The sequence below is a fragment of the Pyxicephalus adspersus genome, chromosome 4, assembly GCF_032062135.1.
Source record: "Pyxicephalus adspersus chromosome 4, UCB_Pads_2.0, whole genome shotgun sequence".
Lineage (NCBI taxonomy): Eukaryota > Metazoa > Chordata > Amphibia > Anura > Pyxicephalidae > Pyxicephalus > Pyxicephalus adspersus.
In genome coordinates, this window is record NC_092861.1 from 25230055 (window position 1) to 25251233 (window position 21179).

The following is a 21179-nucleotide window of genomic DNA, read 5'->3' on the forward strand; positions in this document are numbered from 1 at the left end:
GGCTTCCATTTCACCTGAAAATCAAATTCAAGCTCCTGTGCTTTTCCTTCAAATCCCTATACAGTTATTGTCCCACTTACATTTCTAATCTGGTAAAAAGAATTCTCCCATAGCCGCTCTCTCCGCTCCTCCAATGACCTACTAATGACTTCCTCACTCATAACCTCATCACACGCACTGATACAAAACTTCTCTAGAGCTGCCCCAACTCTCTGGAATGGTCTTCCTCATCCTATTCGGCTTGCTCCTACTCACTGCTCATTTAATAGAGCGCTCAAAACCCATTTATTCAAACTTGCCTACCCATCTTCTTCTGTCTTTTGAAACTGTCACTATTTCCCACCACTACATATCTCCCCTCCTATTGTGTGTTAATTCCCCCACCTACTAGATTGTAAGCTCTTCGGGGCAGGGTTCTCTCCTCCTCCTGTGTCACTGTCCGTATTCGTCTGCTACCCCTATTTAATGTACAGCGCTGTGTATTATGTTGGCTATATATTTATAATAATAATAAAAAAATAAATTGACATTAGTGTCTCTTGGACGCCTCTTTCCACCCTTTATCATATTTGCAGTGATCCTGGTATATTCACCAAAGGAACAAAGCACTCACACAATCAAAGACACTGCTATGTGCTCTATTGCCCTTTTTTCTACCCTTTGACATAAAAGCCCATAAACAATGCCCAAGACTGATTCTCACAACCTTCTTAGCTCTGCACTGTGAACAGATCTGTGTATTGCTTGGTTTTGACATTCTTCATTACAGCTGATTAAAGGGAAGGCCTTGTTAGGCCAACAGAGGAATCTGCAATTCAGCATCGCATGCAATGCTTGATACATAGAGAACCATATGACTTTTTGGCTGACCTTATTCACTTAACTGCAAAAGGTATTTGGATTTCATAAATAATGGAGGATGGAAAAAGTTATAGGGTCATATATCCAACTTTCCATAAAATGCTGAAACAAACATTTTGATCATTAAAGTGGAATATTGTGTTGCTTTTATAGGAAATTATTGCCCATATGTTTGCTTTATGTTTATTAAATAGCCATGACATATTGTTATTTTAACCAACGGTAATAATCAGTTTACAAAATGCATACAGTACTAGCTCAAGGCTTAGTAAAACTATCCTAAATATTTATGAACAACACTATCAACGAATAGGAAAATCTAGGTAATGCAATGTAATGTTTATTTTCATCAAACAACTGGTTTTGTTTTAAGCATTGATTTCTGTAAATAATTTCCTGTAGAATCTATACATTAATAGGAAATTGGCTCACTTTTCACTGCATGGCCTGTAACTGTATTCCATCATACATTATTCAACTACATATTCAACTGTATGCATCAGGGGTGAGGGGTTGTTTCTGCAAGCACGGGGTTAATACACAAGCTCGGTTTGTTTAATTAAGCAGAAAGAATTTCTAGAGAAGAAACCAAAATCCCAGAACAAACTTTGTGGGGAAGGCAGTTGCCAACCTATTATCATACTTCTTTTATTTAAAGTGCTTTAGCAAATGTATGCCTGATCAAGAACAGGAAAGGTTGGGGATATAGCAAACAATGCTAAAGAAGTGTCCTGGGAGCAAAATGTGCAGGAAATGTATAGGAATGACAACAGGCTGTGTCATTAGGAGAGGAAAGTGGAGTGTATTATAGTGGGCAGTATATGCAGAACAGGGGGGCAAAGGGTATGACAATAGGAAGTATGAGCTGGAGAGAGTAGGACTGGAGATGGCATGTACAGAAGAGGTGTTATGAGGGTATGATAGGGGGCAGTAGAGGACTTTTGAGGGTGGGGTTAGGGGCATTTAGTACAACAGAGGATATGACAGTGGGGAGTATGTGCAGGAGAAGAGTGTAAATAGCAGGAACAAAAGGAGGCATGTGCAGAAGAGGCGTTTTAAGGGTATAATAGGAGACAGTAAGTGCAGAAGAGGAGTATAAGGGTATGATAGCGGGCAGTAAGTGCAGCAGAGGAGTATTAGGGTATGGTAGTGGGCAGTAAGTGCAGCAGAGGAGTATTAGGGTATGATAGCGGGCAGTAAAGCAGTGGGCAGAAGAAGGCCTGTGCAGAAGAGGAGTGTGGAAGGTATTGTAGGAGGTAATTAGATCAATAGAGGAGAGTAGAGGGTATGGCAGTACAGGGCACACTATGCCCAATAAAGGAGGACAAAGGGTAGACAGTAGAAAGTATGTGCCGGAGAGAAATGCAGAGAGCAGGACAGAAGAAGCCATGTGCAGAAGAGGAGTGTTGAGGGTAATATAGTGGGCAGTTGCTGCAGAAGTAGAGGGCAAAGGCTACGTCAGTGGGAAGTACAGTATATGCAGAGAGACAGGCAGAAGGAGGCCTATGCAGAAAGCGAGTGTGGAGGATAATATAGGAGGCAGTAAAGGAATGTTGAGGGTATGATGGGGCGTGCTATGCCCAATAGAGGAAGACAAAGGGTAGACAATGGAAAGTATGTGCCGGAGAGAAATGCAGGACAGAAGAGGCCATGTGCAGAAGAGGAGTGTTGAGGGTATGATAGTGGGCAGTATATGCAGGAGAGAAGTGCAGAGAGTTAGACAAAAAGAGGTCTGTGCAGAGGAGTGTGGAGGGAATTATAGGGTACAGAAAGCGCAAGAAAGGAGAGTAGAGGGTATTGCAGTGGAGAGTATGTGCAGCAGAGGAGTGCAGAGAGCAGGACAGGAGCAAACATATGGAGGAGTGTGGAGGTTATAATAGGGGGCAGAATGTGCAGTAAAAGACAGGAAGGGCCACACGCAGAAGAAAAATGTAGACAGTATGGTGGGGGGGCAGTATGTGCAACATATGGCATAATAAGTTTTCTATATGAACATATAACAGCAACATTTTTCCTCATATTTACCGTCTGCACTTTATTATTGTGCTATAACTTTTTGGCTCTTATCTATTGAAAATCAAAACAGTACAATTTTAATAGATTATCTTGTAATTAATTTTGACATATGAGCCATTCAGTAATGATGTGAATGATACTTTTACCATAATAGTAACTTCTCCAGAATGTATATCTTCAAAATAACTTTCAACAATTATTAAACAAGGAAAGCCTTCTGATGTATGTGTTTGTTGCCCCGAAGATAGAAATGTTCAGATATTTTGACACATCAGATATTTTGACACATCTGACAGTTGAAGATTTATATTATCAGTACTTTACACAATTACACAATTGCACACCTTTTAGTTCACCTATACTTCAATCCAAAGAAAATCAATACAAATATCAAATTTTATTGATTGAATAATTGGTGGATTAGATTGATTGTATAATGATGTAAAAACACTTAACCTGAATTATTCAGTAGCCACTGTAAGATAATATAAAATTTATAATATACTGCAATCTGCATTGTTTCTCCCTTTCTTAAAACTTTTTTGCTCTTTGTTTAGTTTTTGTGTCTGAACAGTTTAAGCAGAAGAATGTCGCCACCTAATGGACAAATTGAAGAATGGTTGTCAAACCTCTATTTTCATGACCATATTAACTATAATTAACATATTTATATTTATATAATTATAAAAATAATTTAAAATATATTTATAATGATAAATAATTAATAAAATGTATTTATAAAGCACCAACAGATTATGTAATGTTGTACATTAAATCGGGATTACAAATGACAGATACGCACAATCACACAGGATGAGGTGAGGACCCTGCCCAAAATATTCCCCACAATATACTTTGCTTGCTTTTACATAAAATGTACTATGTGAAATAATTTATCTTTATTTCCTATTAATTTTTTTTTTGTTTTTGTTTATTTGGGCACCCCTGGACTATTCATTGAAAATTTAGCAAAAAAATGTAAAAAGAATGGGAAGGAGTGTTTCATATTATGCTAAGAAGAGTCAGAAAGCTTTGTATCATTTAGAAAACATAAAGTTATCCCTGCCCGCACATGATCAGTGCTCTGTACAATTGAGAAAAAAGTTTAAAAGTGGAAAAGAAAATCTCAGGGGAGAGTTGTATAACCTCTTTCCCCACCACCAATGACACTCAGCTCTTTAACAATCCCCTGGCACTTCTTCTATTGCAACTAACACCTGGTGTGGGCTGGTGTCAGATCCTAGAAGGAGCAGTGGTGTTGCTTGCTGCCCGCTGTTCCTTGGGACAGTGGTCTGGTGTACAGCACACTTGCACTACATATATATTCACATGGTTCCCCCTATATCTGGAAGCATTGCGTATTTTGTGTTGGATGCAACAACTGAAGGACCGGCAGGTGATCCCTTAGATTTCCTAATGTGTCAGTCTGGACACACTTGATTAAAAAAAAATACTTTTTTTTCCAAATAATTATTGAAGGTTATACAAATCTAAGAAAATTCCGTTACTGTTGCAATGAGTATTTAGACTCATTACCATAAACTATATTCTAAAATGGGAGTTATTATTCAATAATGAATGTGATATAACTAAACTCATGTATAATGATAGAGACAGAAATACCATAATTTTAGTACCTGTTAAATGTAATTAAATTTAACTTTACCAATCCTATTCCTGCTCATGCTGTGCCTTGCCAGCAAATTACCATAAATCTGTAAATGCTAGGCTTACATCTTTCCTCTAATGCATGAGTGGGCAGAATATATACAGCTACAACTGGTGTTTAAAAAAAAAAAAAACAACCAGATGGGTCACTTGCTTGCTTGGGTAGGAAAGTATGAGCCTTTCACTCTCATAAATAATTGTTTTGATAGACATGGGTATGTATGAATATTCTGGGATACATAGGGGCAAATGCATGCACTGTTGCCAGACATAGTCGTGCTGTGCCTAGTTTCTGGTAGGTTTGCTCACATTTTAGAGCCTGACCATTGAGGGTATGATGTGGATAGTATGGTGACTGCTCACTGAAGGGCAAATGAATGTACTCTGGAGACTGGTCACTAAGGGTTAATACTCAATGTACATTGTACACATAACTTTGAGGGGTTGTCAGACATTCCAGAGACTGGTCACTGAGGGATTATTTTACATATATTGCAGAATGGTTACTTCGGGGTTATTACCCCTATTTTAGAGCATGTTTCTCAACCTTTTTACCATGGGGGAACCTTTTAAAATAACTTTCAGGTCTTCATGGAACCCCTTCTATAATTTCTATATCCACAGCTCACAGTACATTAGTGTGGTGGTTACTACTAATAATGCCTCTTACAATACTGGCCAGGAGGAAGAATGACAGCCCTTAAGATGTCCAAAAATGGTGTCTAATAAACTGACTTAAGAGTCTCATATTTGCTCATAGTTATTATTATTATTATTATAATATATAACGCATCGCTGTACAAAGTCCATAGTCATGTGACCAGCTGTCCCTCAAAGGAGCTCACTATGTCCCTACCATAATCAACTGTCATTAACACAGTCTAAGGGGAAGCCAATCAACCTAACTGCATGTTTTTGGAATGTGGGAAGAAAATGGAGTACCCGGAAGAAACCCACACAAACATGCGGAGAACCTGCTGTCCCATAGTTCAAGGAACCCCCAGAAACTTCTGGAGAAATCCTAGGGTCCCACTAAACCCTGATTGACAAACAGTGTGTCATGCACGGAGAGACAGGGGGGTGCTATGGCTTGCACAGAGGTGGTGTGATCCCTGAGAAGGTGCAGAGTCTAAGCAGTAACCAGGTCTTCTCCAGAGCCTCTGATGGTGAGGATGTTGCGCCCCTGGTTACTGCCAAGTTGCAGTCCTTGGGCACACCAAGATGGGCAAAGCACGATACCAAATCACAATACAGAAGAAAAGTCAAGGAAAGCCAGGGTTGAGGCAGGCAGCAAGCAAGAGAGGTCAGGTCACACACCAGGGGTTAACAGCCAGGAATCCAGGAGATAGACTGTAGTGACACAAAGGCCAATGCGGCACAGGGAACACAGGAGATACTGGAAGCAAAAGGAGCTAGCAACAGGAGTCTAGTTTGGTGAAGATCTGTGTACCGCAGAGACGGTCAAAGAGCTCAAAAACTAGTGGCAGAGAGTAGCGATTCCTTATGGTGATGGCGTTTGGACCCCGGTAGTCAATACATGGCCTGAGAGTCCCATCTTTTTTCTGGACAAAGAAAAACCCTGCGCCTTGCGTGTTAACCCTCTTCTGCAAATTCCCTTTGATGTAATCAGTCACAGCCCTGGTTTCTAGGAGACTAAGGGGTTACACACGACCTCTGGGAGGTGTGGAATTCAGAATGACGTCTTTTGCACAGTCATAGGGTCTGTGGGGAGGTAGCTGCTCAGAGAACTTCAGGAGTGGAGAAAGCAAGAGGCCTGGTAGGCATGAGTTTGGCCATGCATGAGGAGTGACACGAGGGACCCCAAGCCAATACCTCAGGAATTGTCCAATCAAGCACAGGAGAGTGCTGTTGAAGCCATGGAAGTCCCAGGATAACTTCAGAGCTGGCTAGAGGAAGAACAAGAAAACTTATGGCCTTGTGGTGAAGCACACCAACAGACTTTTGTGTAGGTCTGATCTGGAAGATCAGTTCACATGACAACGGGGTACCATCTACTGCAGAGAGTCACAGAGGCTGAGATAATGGCTCCATAGGCCCACGATATTCCTTCAGAAGGGTGACCGAAATGAATTTACCAGCTGGTCCGGAGTTAATGAAGGCCTCAAGGGCTAGTGTGGAGTTGTTTTTGTGAAGCTGGATGGCTATAGAGGGTTGCTGACTGGAGGGGAAAGAAGAGTGACCTAGCATGCCCCCCTCAGAGCATGCTAGGCGCTGAAGTTTCCCGGCCTCTGTGGGCAAAATTTGATAACATGTCCCTATTGTCCACAGTAAAGGCAGAGACCAGAAGTGAGGGGCCAGGTCCGCTCCTGTAGGGATATCCTTGATCGGCCTAGCTGCATAGGTTCTTCAGAGATGGGGGGAAGAGGGGAGGCTGGAGTCTGCAGAGGCTGCTGAAAGGAGGGTGCCAGTCGAGGGACAAAGGTTTTGCATGGGCGAGATTTCACCTGGAAATGGTCTTGGAAGCGAATGTCTATCTGGATGGCCAAAGAGATCCAAGCGAGTTCAGCTGCCAAGGTATAAAACTGTACTGATAGTGACCCACAGTAAGCGTCCCTTGGCGGAGACGCAGGAGTGCTCTGGCTACAAAGGAGGCACGCGTGGGTTCGTCAAACACCTTTCTGAGGAGGCTCAGGAAGGCTTTAATATTGCAGGTAACTCTCCCTCTCCCAAAGTGGGGATGCCCATGCCGAAGCTTCTCCAGACAACAATGCCACTTTGATTTATGCCACTTTGGCCCGATCAGTGGGGAAGTTATGTGGCTGAAGCTCAAAATGGATGCTGCACTGTTCCCAGAAAATCGCTGTGGAGGTGGCAAGTTTAATGCAGAGGCCACTGTGAGGGCAGGAGACTGGGTCTGGGCTGGTGGTGCAGCCGGTGCACTTGAAGAAACAAACTGTTGATCCAGTCGAGCAGAAAGTGCATGAAGCTGGTGAGACACCTGGATTTGGGTAGCTTATTGGGTGTCGAGCCGCTGGGAGAGTAACTGGTTTGGGCCCGCTGAAGTCTGGGAGGGTGTAGTCATGGTTCGTGCACGGACAGACAGGACCACGAGGAGGTGCTATGGCTTGCATGGAAATGGTGTGAGCCCTAAGAAGGGCTAAGGCGCAGAGTCCAAGCAGTAACTAGGTTTTCTCCAGAGCCTCTGATGGTAAGAATGTTGCGCCGCTGGTTACTGCCAGGTTGCGGTTCTTGGGCACACCAAGGTGGGCAGGCTGAAACACGATACCAAATCACAATGCAGAAGAATAGTCAAGGAAAGCCAGGGTTGAGGCAGGCAGCAAGCAAGAGAGGTCAGGTCAGGTCAGCCAAGAATCCAGGAAACAGACTGCAGTGACACAAAGGCCACTGTGGGCACATGGAACACAAGAGACACTGCAAGCAACAGGAGGTACAGGTAATGCAGGGATATCCACAGACAGATAGGAACACTGGAACAGCACAGGGAAGTTGACTGGGAACTAACAGACTGGACAACAAGGGGTTAACACATGAGCTTGCCACAGGAAACATTGGATTAAGCAACAGGTGAACAGGAACTAGATCACAGAACTGGAGAGCTCGAGCCACTAGAAAGACTTGTTGCACAAACACAAAGTGCAGTCTGTGAGCCCTCTAAATAGCCAGGGCTGATCAAGAGACTATCTTTTGATTGGCCAGCGGATTGGACGGAATTGATAAAGCTTGGAAACAGAGGCATGCCCAGCTTCATAACAGCAAGCATACCCAAGAGAGGGATGCCTGTGCTTTAGTGAGGAAGAGGTAAGTGAGACATAGTGTTTTAAAGACTAAGCATTGCACAATTAACATGTGAAGACTGGAACAGGTCACAAAGGGGATAACATAACTACAATGCTCGTATAAATACAGAAAAGTGAGATCCACATACTTAAGGCCCTTGGAGTTCAGGTCTCACTTGTGTCATGGATAATGGGAAAGAAACTGTGCATAGCAGATCACAATAGTTACATGGTTCCTGGAGAAAAGGTTGTGGGTAGTTTTGTCACTGCTATGGAAATGTTTCTTATGGATGGCCATACGAGGACCAGTAGGTACCTTCTCTCCTTGTGGTGCATGACATGTTGCTGTGTTCCCCCAGGCAGTTACAAAGCTCTAGCATTAGGGGGAGGAAAGGATGGAGAGAGATAGACTACAAATAGAGAGTTTTTTGAAGTTTGCTCCGATGTTTGTGATCACTACGTTTTGTGTCAGACACCAAATCCAGAATGCAAGTAATGTACTTCTTCAGTAGTAATCTATGTGGACATCCTTTTTTTCACCACCAAAACTATGCAAGTATTGAAAAGGGAAGTCTGAGTTGTCCTTACTAAAGTGAAGTTCAGAAGTAGCTTGTAAAAAGCTTTAAAACTGGATCAAGGATGGACTACGAGTACATTAAAGATGGTCTTCACCTTCATCTTTTGGAGGCCCTTGTGCCCAAATTAGAGTATAGCCAAGGGTAGAATTGACCGATTGAATGGCAAACTTCCTATTTTGTTTACCCAATGTTTTGTGGCTTATCTTCCTCTCTCTGTATGTCAAACATTCTTTTTAGTGGGTGTCTAAAGCTACCTACACATGGTAAATGATTGTTAAATGATAAATGATATAGCATGTGTACAGCAACTCCCCAACATCATTCATCAATCCTTCCTGGTGGACCAAGTGATGATGACTCCTGTACTTAACAGGAATCAACACTGGCATTCCACTCAACTGTTGCTAGAAATGATCTTATCTTTATGTTTTATGTATCTGACATCTGTACAGTGTTTACGTCGGACGCAACTCACATTCGGCTCAGCCTCTAAGAAAATGTCAAACATTGCTTTGACCCTTTCATATAGTTTTTTCAAAAAACACTAAATCTCTGTTCCTGGAAACAATAACAGTGTGGCACAGCTACCACAACAGAGGGGACAATTTGAAAATGGTTCCCCTTGAAGCGCTGTCATTGATGTCATGGTCTGTGAATACTGATGATTGAACTGTTCTGCAATTCATATGTCAATGGTGTTAAGGATACAAGGGAGTCAAAGGGAGTCAGCTGCTTGTTTTCTAGTGAAGATATCACTGGTGTCCCAGGTGCGTTTGGAGGTGGATTTGTCACTGGTGTCATGCTGGGAGTATCTATATAACCCCACATATACCATTAGTTTAATATGTTGGCCATTTTACTTTGGACAACACAATACCTATTTTACATTTTCCAAATATTTAAAACAAAACCAATTTTATATTATATACTTTAACTTTTTCAATGATTTCTCCTATTTGGAGTTCTATTGGCAAATAAGTTATAATAAAATTATAATACCATTGATCAAATGTGCCAAATTAGAACATCAGTGCCTTAACAATATCATTAAGGTAATTTTAAAATATACATTAATGTTGCCCTGGCAACTTACACAAATTATCTTACAAATTATTTTAGTTTTGTGGGGCCACCTGCAAAGTCTTGCCCCAAGCCCAAATAGTTCTTTATGCATGAAGCACATAAAAAATGACTTCATTTGTTATTATCTCTAATTATCTTGAACCAAAGCTCCGAACAACTATAAATTATTTTTCATTTTAGTATAATATATTCAGAAATGTTTTATGTAAAGTTTTATAACGTTTATAGTATTTCTAGCTTTTCCATTAAGTTTTTATTGCTTTAAATGTTCTGTCTTCAGAAAGCTTTACTTTGAATCAAAGTAAACCTTTTACCTAATTGTAAAATCGTCAGCTATTGCTTATGCACATCCCCATTCCAGCAATTTAAATCACTGTAAGTCCCTGGTCCAACAGTAGTCACCAGGCACCAGTCCCCCAATCTAACACTGCACTCTCCACCTATAGCAAGCCCCCGCTCAGCCTCGGGAGACTAGTTGCGTCATGTATGGTGTCGATGGAAGGGCTGGCAAAGGACCAGGAGCCCACAGATAAAGCAGTCCCAAAATTCCAATAGCGACAAGTCCAGAATACAGAGCAAAGGTCATACATAGATAATCCATCCATACACAAGAGCAAAACACAAGCAAAGTTGGGGTTACAGGTCGGTCCAGGCGGCATAAACTCACAGGGTCAGACACAGGCAAGGTCAGCAACCGACACAGATTAGCATAGCTAGCATAGCATAGCTAGATGCCCAGAAAGTACCTTCAGGCTGCTCGGCTAAAGGGAAGCAGAAGATGCTGCTATTTTCTTGCTGCTGCAAGCGTAACCCCTGGCCAGAATAAATTGGAAGAGATTGGAAGAGCACAGGATTGCTTTCCCCATAAGCATCCCCTAACAATCACATCCTCATTTCACCTACAAACTTGACATTTAAAAATTATAACTTATCTATTTTATTCTGCACTGAGCCTATTGGTCTAGGAGCTAGTGATGTATTCCTCACCTTCCTAAAACCTTCTAAACTAGTTTTGCCACCAGACTATCTATGCAAAACTTCTTTCTAACCTAAATAATAATGACAACCAACACTAGCCTAAACTGGTAATAGAAGACTGGAGGTATCCATATGGATTGTTGATGCCAAATTTTGACCCTACTATATGAATAAAAGAATAAAACAAGGTTCGTCAGACCAGGCATCATTTTTCAGATTTTCCCATCCTTAGATGACAGGATTGGCACGTGATGTGGTCTTCTGCTGCTGTAGCCCATCTGCTTCAAGGTTTCACTTATTTGCAACCAGAGATGCTCTTCTGCATAACTCAAATGTAATGAGTGGGTGTTTGAGTTGCTATTTCCTTTTTCGATTTGATCAAACCAGACTATCAATAATCCTTTAACCTCTGTAACCTATGGCATCCACAAGGTATTTTTATCCTGAAAACTACCACTTACATAACATTTTTCCATTTATTACACTATTCTCTGAAAACCTTAGAATAGCTCTGCGTTAAAAGAAAAAAGAAGCTCAGCCTGATCTATGCTTGCTTCTGATGCTTGCTTTATTTGACAGTTCTATGCTTGCTTTGATATATGGCAGGTTATGATGATAATGTCTACATGCCTAAATGCACTATAAGTGGCTGATTAGATATTGGCAATTACAAGTACTATAGTACCAAACAATGTGTCCAGAATGTACAAATAATCCAGAAAGTACAAATCATCATTTTAAAATTTTAGTCTAACTCTCATGCAGAAACTCTGAAAGTTATTTTTTTCCAGATCACTGATCCAGGACAAGTGCGCATCCGACGTTGAGGCTTCTTTGAGTTCTCAGTTCTGTAGAAAAATATTCAGACAGCAAGGCAACAAAGATCAACAATCACTGTCAGGAATTGCAAACCCCAATATTTCCCTTGTGTTAAATTTCTAATATAAAAAAAATATTTAATTTCATCATATGGTGTCATGGATGGGCCGTAGGTGGACCATGAGATAGACATTTTCATTGGTCTGGACTGCGTACAACACGACACCAAAAAGAAGTGCATGCATTATTTTGTTTACATTCGTGCTGCAATATATGGTACATGTAATGCTTTCTGTGGCTCTCCAACACCAACAGATGGCACTGCAAACTTACAGAAATGCTGCCCTTCTCTGCAAGTGACGGGAGTTAAAATGTTATATGTTTAATGCGAATGATGTCGAACACTTTTATTAAAGATGATGAGCCAATGCTTATACATGCCAAGTACAAACCAGTGTGCATTTATGTGAATGGAAGTGATCTACTTTAATGGTATAATTAATTGTAGGGCAAGATGCTCAGCCTTCTGTTTCATATTAAGACGATGCCATTTTGTTACACTTTAATATCAGAACTGTCACTGTCATTTCCAGGAGATGTTAAAGCACCAAAGGTTTAAAAGTTAAAAGCTAATTATATTCAATGTGATCTTGGATACTTCTGTAAAGCTGCTATTTACAACAGGTAAAATTTCTGTGAATAAAATGTAATTAATAATGACTGCAGTGCAAAATTGTAAATCACCCCAGGGACAAAACACTGCATTATTTATCAAAGACAGACCTGTTCGTGTTGGCCAAATCTGTTACTCAATACTACCACATACTGCCCTGGAAGAATTGAAGAAAACCTGAAAAAAGGGGTGTCATTGCTGAGCTCCAATTGCTAGCTTACTGCATGTTTTGGTTTCAGTGGTTCCTCAGCCTATAAATAAATGGAGATAAGGAATTCAGGAATTCTTCTGACGTTGGGCCTGATTTAAGGCTAGAGAAACAACACCTTTATCAGTAATCCAGTAACACCTTTATCATCCATTCCAGGTTTGCTGGATCACCAAGCTTCACTGGTGATAGCGTATTCTCTCCAGTCTTGGAGAGCTTTTATAAATCAGGCTCTTTATCTTCTAGGTCAGATGTTTGGTATTCACAGTCAACAACACAATTAACTTTTTCAAAGGGAAGGTGGAAATGGCAGCCGCCATATAGGTGTACATTAAGTGATTGCTCTATGGTACATAAAAAAAGTGACTTAAAGCGGACCTATCATCACATTTTAAACAATATGTAAAAGGATGGCTATCCTTGATATAATGAGGGGGGTTCCCTCCTCTTCTGTCTTTGCTGCCACGCCGGTAAGGACTGAAGGGTAAACCTGAAGCCTCTTGGAATACTTGCATAACATATCCCCGGAGGCATGGGCTACTCCTTCTGTGCATGCACAGTGAGATCAGGACTATTTTTTTACATTTGGACATGCCACCTGATCTCGCCCTTACACAGCACAAGAAGAACCAGGAAGACGGAAATGCGAAGATTACGGTGATGAAAAGGGCAGTGAGCCCCGGAAAGAAAAGGAGGCCGAGACTGCAAAGGACTTGCTGAGCCTGGTCTGTGGAAGACTTTACCAAGGAAAAACTTAAATGGAAATGGAAGTTTATGGAAACTGCTTGAATGGTAATTTGTTGCATATGTAGGTAGCATTGGTGGTTCCTGATTTCAAAAGTGCTGGTTGCCTGGATGTCAAGCTGGTCCAGAGTTTTCCAATTCACAGATCAGATATAAGTAATTAGAGCAGAAGGCCTTACTCCACTCTAATTTTACCTAATTAATAGCTGGCATTTGACTCACATTGCTCAGCAAGTGCTGTTCTCAGAACATTAGTGTTCCAGGAATATATCGAATTTACGAATTAATATTACTTGATACTTGTCTTCATATAAAATGTCCTTATCCAAATTTGTCCATATTTTAAGTACTAGGATTACCCAGTGGACTACTGTTATGTTACAACTAAAGCTTGCCCTTTTCTTTCTATGCATTTTAAAGCCTAAAAACTGTGCATCAACTAAGCCAAAGTGCGTTGCCAATAGGCATAGGTGTAAGTATTGGTTTAGCATTTTTAGATGTTCTTTTATCATTATTTGTAACTTTTTGTAACTGAAGTGTCAGTGTATGTGTTTTGTATGTAGTAGTATGTTTAAGTCTATTATAATTTTATCCTTTTGTTGTGATTATTGTACCTAAGTCAAAATCTCTAATTAAATCCATTAAATAAATAAATAATGCTCTAACCATTTTGCACCCCATCATCCAAAATACTAAAGAAGTTCCACTTTAATTATTAAATGGATGAGAGCAGTATATACTGGTTATTTTACCAAGCAAGTGCTAAATAAATGCTCACATCCAAACATCCTGTTTTTTCGATTTCCCGGCACATTTTGCACCCCCATCATCCAAAATACTAAGGAAATTTGTTGGAGTTCCTGTTTGATTGGAGTGTGCTTTTAATGAAGTTTGGATGATGGCAATATTTACTGGTTATTTTACCAAACAAGTGCTAAATAAATGTTCACTTCTATCACATCACATCATGTGCAAAACAAAATCCTGTTTTTTCATTTTTTCTGCACATGACTGGGTATTGAAAATGAACAGTTTTATTTTTTTCACTAAGCTAAGTGAACATCATTTGTTAATTTAGTAAACCCAACCCCATAAAATTGCAAATAGTTGGTATAAACACATATAATTGGATTCTAAATGAGTTTTAGAAATAAGGACACACTCTTTTGGATAGAAATGTTAAAGATTATAATTTAGGAGTGCCTTTGAAGAAAAAATTGAAAAAAATAGTTATATTCTGAAGTAACCAGTTTGCTATGAAGATAATATGACACTAAAAGAAATATTGTGTTTACCAGATATATAATTTTTATAAAAAGTACTTGTGGCAAAAGGAAGTCAGGCAATACTTTACAGACTGTGCAGTGTGACAAATTATTTGTAGTGTGTGTTGACATTTTTTAGATCATTACATGTAAATTGGATGCTTGACTTTGAAGATGCAAAAAAGTAGGGTTGATTCTAGGAGTCTGTATACAGCTAATTTAATGAAAAAAAAAAAATAAGTGGAAAAGATGAAAGTTTTTTAAGACAGCGTTAGCAGTGCCATATGATAAAAAAATAGTTTGCAAAAATATTTTCATGTGCAAGAATTTCAAAATACTAAAATATAACTAAAAATGTTAAAAATCTGAAATGATATTACTATTCAAAAATACAAAAGCACTCCTGTCTGAACTTGAATTGAAAAAATGAATAGTTATCATAATAGTAATAATAATAATAATATTGAAATCAGTTGAAATGGAGTGCTCTAGTTTCTTCTACTAATGTTCTTCATTATTTATTTTGAGATCCTAATTACAAAAAATGTACACTTACCTTTAGCTTTGCAGAGCTTTTGATCCCTCCGCAATTACATTCCATTCGGTCCCAAGTTGTCCCGGATTTCTTCTTCACAGCATGGAGGAACCACTGGGCGCTGCCATCTTCCTCCTCTTCTAGGTCTTTCTTTTTACAATATTACCTGGTCTCACACTGCACAGGTACAAGATTTAGTGACGTGCCTTCCAGAAAATGTAAAAAAAAGTCAACATGAAAAAAAGTCATGGCAACACGAAATAGAGACAAGATAAAGCCAAAGGTCACATGGAAGTGCAAGCCAAGGACAGAAGGAGTTCCAGGTCAGGGTAGTCAGCCAAGCGAGGTATCCAGTGGGTCATGCAGAAGCATGGTTGATCCAGACTAGGGAAGTAAATTGGGACATTCTCGCTTACCAAACATGTAGGCGAGAACAGCCTTTGGAAATTCGGCCCGCGAGACCGAATTTTTGAGACCTGCAGGACCAATCAAGGGAGCGGAGCTGTCAGCTATGCTCCCCTGTTTGCTCTTGCAGCCCTTTACTAGTTGTACATTTTCTTGGATAGAGTTTCTCTATCCACGAACACAGGAGAAACTCTATCCAGGAAAACATACTACAGGGTGGCAACAGCAATCAGGGGAGCGGAGCAGCTGCAGCCCCAAATGCTGCAGTCCTGTATTATGTGTTCCAGGATAGAGTTTCTCTCTCCAGAAACACAGTGTGAGTCTCAGGCTGGCTGCTCATGAATGAATGCAGCACTTTAGAATGAACGTGGCTGTGGGAAAAATCAGAGGATTTTTCCCACGGCCACTTTCCTTCATAAATGCAAGCCATATGACTCACTCTGAGAGGAAGAGTATCGCGGCTGCATTTATGAATGGAGCCGTGCGAATCCTTCTCTCAGTGAGAGATTCTGACCTGTAGTGACCAGGGATCACTCACTGACAAGGGGATAATCAGAATGCTCCTATAGTGATTTCCTGGTTTTCTAATGGGTTCACAAAATTCCGCCGAAATTTTGCAAACATCAAAAATTTTAGCGAGAATGCCAGAGGCATTATTGCTCATCCATTGTCCCGACAGCAGGCTAGACAAGGACAAGGTTGGCAAAGATCAAACAGTAGACCCATATACCCTTATCATGTACTAGCTAATACTATCATGAGCAAGGTGGACTAAATGGGTGCAGATAATTTGGCCAACAGCCAATCAGGAACAGATGGTAGAATCTAGGATAGCTGCCACAATGAATAATACTATTTGAATTTTTAGTTCTGTATAGGACAGAGGCCGGCAAACTCCGGCCTTTAGGCCGGATACAGCCAAGCCAGTATTCCAGTTCGGCCTAAAACCCCCCTAGGTATTTCTTGTTGGATCCGGCCTAATTTAATTGTCACATTATCGTGAGTTCTCGTGATATCATCGAGTTCCCGCACAGTAACCCCTTTTACTATGCCTAAAGAGCAGAAGCAACACGCAGCTACCAGTCCCTGGAAGGTTGACCTCGAATGTCGTCTCTTCAATACCGAATGGACTGACGAATTATTCTTCATGCAATGCGGCAACAAAGCCCTGTGTTTAGTGTGCAACAACACCAACAGCACTTTCAAGCAGTGAAATCTCAAAGGGCATTTTGATGCCAAGAACGCGCACACGTACAGAGACTACACCGCGGATGAGCAGAAGACTGAGGCTGCACACTTGCAGTCATGGTTGGAAAAAACCTTTCCTTGGACACCTTGTTTCTTCTGGCCTAGTGTGCCTTCTTGACCTCCAGAAATGGCCTAGTAATCCAAAAAGTTTGCTGACCCCTGGTAAAGGACATGCACTCCCTCTGTCCCACAAACAGTGCCAGGCTGATGGAGACTATTGCATATGCATGCCTGTGGAGGAACTGTGGCCAGCCACCTAACCATGTCCCTGGATTGCTTGGGAAAAGGGAGCAAGTTAGTAGCCTTTTACACATGCAGCTTATGCAAGACTACTTTTAGAGTGGGGTAAACTGGGCATTTGTCCAGGGCACCTACCTACCTTCTCAAGGGCCTTAATTAATATAAGGACAGGAGTTTGTCTAAAATTGTTTCTTAGCTTGACAGAAATAGGCATAAGGTCCCATAAACAGCTGAGTCATTTTGTATTTTTATTGCAAGCTAGTATTTCAACTATTACTGAAAGCTACAGAGATTATATGGATCCATTTGAGGACAAATATTAGGATTTATCCTGTATATGCATAGGTTTTACTTTGAACTATACATAAAACTTTGTTTCCACTGCAACAATTTGTCTGCAAAGAGCAGAGCACCATTTAGCTGACCTGCATTTTTCAAAAGTAGACAGATGGAAATAAAACACCATTCATTAATCACAATATCAATGTTGTAAGTCACCACCATTAGTTGTTGAATATAAATAAACAGAATGTGACATTTGTAAAGTATAAGAACAAGGAAATATCACCAAACATTATTATTTTAAGTTGCAGGATTTTATTGCACATCATTCAGATGCAGACATTAATTCATTATTCAAGAGGATGTGTGTGACATCTGCAGATGTCTGCCATTTTCTGCAGTGCAATGTGATTGAAAGAAAAACATTTATAAAAAATAAATAAAAGCATCTGTCAAAAAATATATTTAGTAGAAAATGTCACAATTTTAAATGCAAAAAATAAACTAAAATGATGATAACGGTAGGCATGGGTGGATGACAATTCATATACTAACTGTACATCAAGCTGCTTCATTCTCTGCTGGTGATACATCATTAAAATGCTCCTCGGTGCTTCTTCTGCTGGAAGAAGTTCAGGAATATTGTCCAGGTATACCTTATTGTGCCTATATTATATTCCCCTTGTAAATTATCTTAGTAAGATGTTTAGATTTGGCGTTCTTTGCAAAGTAAATATTTATCACATAAGGTAAATTAACTAAATTTCCACTTTTTCAAAAATCCACGATCAGACCAGTCATTATTGAAGAAATAGACAGGTGAAATCTGTTCTGCAATAACCCCTCTTACCTGCCTGATCACTCCAAAATGCTGAGTGGCATGCCAGGATTTATTGAAGTTCTGCATGTCTGCATGGGAATTGCATCACCCGGCTCAGCCAGTCAATATGGCAAAAGACTGTCTATAGAATCTAAAGAAAGAAGAAGATGGTGGCAGCCTGCAAAGGAACAGGGACGGGTGAGTATTACAGCTTTAGTCGATCTCCAAATTCTAATTGTTTTATCTAACAATTATTTAAAATTCGTAGAGAAAACAGCTACATTTTAAAGAATGATATACCCTAAAAACCTTAGTGAATCAATCACTTTTGTTTTATATTTATCTTTTTCAATTTAATGTGTATTTATCACTGAATTCTTTAAGTTAAACTCAGCCTAAGCAGTAGAGCTAAGACTAGGACTAGGCACCACATAAAGCACTTTCCTAAAAAAATCATCAATATACTGATAAGTTTTTAGAAGCAACAAGGTGGTCTAATCTCTACCTCTCTTTTGGTTAAATGAGGACCAACAGTTTGCATTGGGGAGTGTAGAGGATGTGGCAGAGTTACAACTAGCATTAAATTAATTTTGCTGTTATAATAAAATGGAACTAAAGTAAAAAAAAAAAAGTCACACCTTTATTTCCACAGATCCCTCAATCACTCTGGAGCTGTCTTCTATGTGGTTGCCCGTTGTGCTGGTTTCTTGCTTGCTATTGGCACATAAAATGTGCTGGGTTTTCATTTTTCTTCTGTCTTCTCGCAAGGACAAGATCGGGTGACGTAGCCTGCTGCAGTTGTAAAAAAAAAAGTGCCAATCTCACTGCGCATGCCTGAGATGGACACATTTTTTTTTCAAACTTTTTTTGACTGAAAAGCTCCTTCTGCGCAGATGGAGAAGCCTAAAGCCTCCTGGGATTTATGATGTATGTATCCTAGGTGGCTCTGCACTGCCAATTAGTCTTTACTGCCATGGCGGTAAGTAGGGAAGGGGAGGGGCTTAGCCTTTTTTTTGTTTTAAAGGCATTTAATAAAAAACACATTTTGCTTTATATATAAGGGTTATCTAACCTATATAAATTAGGAATTCTGGTGATATAAAAAAAATCTAAATAAATCAAACCACTACCATCCCATGGAACAATCCACAATGGTCCAACTTCAAAAGTCCAAATACTCAAGCACTCTGAAGTCCATAAGTCAAATAAAAGCATGGAGAGAATTGTTAAAAGCACTTACAGGATACAGAAATGCTTTCCGCTGGTGCCTGACCCATGGCCTGCAGTGTTCTTGTGTATTTAAACATCAGCTGGATTTTAAAGTTTTACCTTGCTAGTATGGGCAATCACCAACTCTTTTTTAAAGTGGACTTATGATCACTATGTAATTTTTCCTATAATTTTTATATTTAAGTTTTACATTTTTTAGGAAGGACTTCCCCTCTCTCTTTACAGGTCATGGTGGTTATGACTTGAGGGGATGCCCACAGTCTTCTGGGATACATAAGTTATATTTCCCAACGGGATGCGTCCAAGATCAGGTACGCGTCATAGGGGCTTTCCTGGAATGTAAAAAGAAAAAGTACCAATCTCATACATGTGCAGAACGAGTGAAGAGCCCAGAGGAAGGAAGAAAGAAGATGGCGGTGCTGGGCTCCAAGGTGAGCACTGGAGGGAGAAGGAAGGCCAAACTTGAGAACAGATCGAGGGCTTGCCATTAAATTAGGCAAGTGAATGTTTTTTTCTCATGAAAGTTCGGCTTTAAATGTACTATTTAGTAAGGATGGCTTTGTCTGGCTGACATCATATCAGAAAATACGCAACACTTGAGCTATAATGTTCCTTTCCATCTATTCCAGCCAGCAGGGCCTTTATCTTTTAATAAATGCTGGAGCAGTCAACACATGTTTGTATGAAACACGGAAGCCTGCTGGATGTTACCATCTCTAATTAGCACTAGAAATATATATCATGTCTTAGTAATTACTAGAGAAATCACTACAGTTCTGATCACTCCCAACGAGTTTACCTAATCAGATGAGATGTAAGGACAATAAGTACAGAAGCAAGACAAGTGTTAGAAAATAATTTTTTTTTTTTTTTTTTAAAAAAAAGGAAGATCCTTGTAAATCTTTCATTGAAAAAGCATTAGAGTACAGATTTACACTTCTAAAAGACACAATATATATACAGTTACGTCCATAAATATTTGGACAGAGACAACTTTTTTCTCATTTTGGTTCTGTACATTACCACAATTCATTTTAAATGAAACAACTCAGATGCAGTTGAACTGCAGAGTTTCAGCTTTAATTAGGTGAATTGAACATAAAGATTGCATAAAAAATATGGGGATAAAAATATATGTGACCATAACAATATATATATATATATATATAAAAGACCCTTGTCCAGTATCAATGCAGCCCAGATGACAGACCAGAATATGGATGGTCAATCAATAGACTTAAATACAACTGGCAATACAAATACAGGCAAATACAACAATGTTCTATTGTTAAGGTTTGCCAAATGTTCATGAAGCTGATGTTTTGCTCCCAAACATTAAGATCAGAGATCAAAGTTATTTTCTCATCAGGCAAACTATGTCAGCAGGAGGATTTTATTGATAATGTTTAAAACCTGTAGAGTGGTTTTTCCTATTTTGCCAAATAGCATTTCTAAAAGCAGTATCGCAACAGAAAGTAAGTAGGCATTATATTTATTATTGATTCCTTTGTTTTTGTTGAACATGAAGACATCAAAAAAATCTTGTCTTTTGATCACAGTATGGGCATAATACATAAAATGACAGCATTTCATACATGGATTCCTGTCTTTTATATTAAACTTGTTTTTTAATAATTTTTTTCAACATCTACATGGAGCCAAGACTTATCTGTTAAGCAGAAATGACACACAAAAGGGTTTTTACAAACAATACCTATGTTTTTAAAAGTACACGTAGTGTTGTTTTCAAGTGATTTTGAATGCAGAG